The sequence below is a fragment of the Rhagoletis zephyria genome, unplaced genomic scaffold (genome assembly GCF_001687245.7).
Source record: "Rhagoletis zephyria isolate East Lansing unplaced genomic scaffold, Rhagoletis_zephyria_1.1 Rzeph_scaffold_04044, whole genome shotgun sequence".
Lineage (NCBI taxonomy): Eukaryota > Metazoa > Arthropoda > Insecta > Diptera > Tephritidae > Rhagoletis > Rhagoletis zephyria.
The window spans coordinates 20108-21898 of record NW_016161127.1 but is presented as its reverse complement, the minus strand read 5'-3'; positions in this window follow the sequence as shown (position 1 = coordinate 21898).

The window sequence follows — 1791 nt, the reverse complement described above, 5'->3', positions numbered from 1 at the left end:
CCTCGAATTGATAAAAACAACTGGCCTCGTACCGCTAAAGCGACGAGAAAGAGCTCCGTCCGGCATACGAACTGGTTGGGGCGCATCAAGTACGAGTAGATGCCGGTTCTGTTGTTATTTTGATTTTGTAGCCGCTCGTGCTGCTCCCCATTCCGATTCAAAACCCATCAAGGCCCACACATTTACGCGTACATGCATACATACGATATACACACATACATACGTATACTCATATTTGAGTACAAAACATGTACATATGTATGTAAGGGAGTTTGGGTATCCCTGCAAAAATCGTGGTCCTCTGTGCCATATTGGATCACTCGCAAAATACTCCTCTGTAATGTAGTAGCGGACCAACTCGTGTAGTATCTACATTAGCTTATTGTTAGCCAAATTGCTCGTATTTTAACGATCACAATCCCTATTCGATGTTTATTGGGCTGTATTGCCAAGAGGAAANTCGTGCTGCTCCCCATTCCGATTCAAAACCCATCAAGGCCCACACATTTATGCGTACATGCATACATACGATATACACACATACATACGTATACTCATATTTGAATACAAAACATGTACATATGTATGTATGTAAGGGAGTTTGGGTATCCCTGTAAAAATCGTGGTCCTCTGTGCCATATTGGATCACTCGCAAAATACTCTTCTGTAATGTAGTAGCGGACCAACTCGTGTAGTATCTACATTAGCTTATTGTTAGCCTAATTGCTCGTATTTTAACGATCATAATCCCTATTCGATGTTTATTGGGCTGTATTGCCAAGAGGAAGGTACTTCCTACTCCGATGTAATGCAGAGCTTGAATATATGGCCCTACCCTAGGACAAATATTATTATTGTGTAGTGTATTTTATTGTTGTAAACTGAATAAAAAATATAACCACATAACCTGATAACCAGGCAACTGTGAACAACCTAAATGTTTAAAATTACTCACTTAATTTTCCGTGGTCAACGAATAAGAAAAAAGTTTATGTCAAAGAATTGTCAAGTGATTGCAAATCAGTTTTGGAATAGGGAATGAGGTAGTTTAGTCAGAGGTTTAGTATGGTTTCAAAGGCGGTAAAATGGCGGATACGAGCGAGAACGCTGTCAATATCCAACACACCATCTATTTATTCCACCATGCCAAATTAGCATTGAAAATGCACAAAGTCTACCAAAATATTAAAATGGAAATTTTACTTTGTTACCGACATTGGTAAGTGGGTATGTCGATAATGGCGATACCGGATGTGAATGTAGAAAACAATTGCCGCCATCGATTCGCCAACAGTTAGCGAGTGGCGGAACGAACGGTTTCAATTCAAACCAAACTCGCTATCGTCTATCCGCGCCAGAGAACGTTTAAATTCATTAAATTTATTAGTAGCTACCATATTAGGTCCATCATTTTGAATTTGCATAGTTTCAATTCGTAAATTCGAAATTTGTAGAGTGGCATTACTGAATAACAGATGAGTTTTTGTACAGATTTTCTACAACAAATTTACGATATCGGAACATGATAAATTTAAAAAATAATGCATGAAGACAACAATAATAATAATAGTAGACAACATGATAAAAACATAACAAGGTAAAACCATTGAGAGGCAGTCTGACGTTTGCCAACAATATAATTTTAAAATCAAAACTCAAACTCACACACACATTCTCATTTTCAATCTCAAACAACAACAATTGTGAACAATTTAATTTTTTTATTTTCAATTTTATATGATTTTAAAATGTTGGCAAACGTCAGAAAAAAATCATGGCCGACGAAATGAG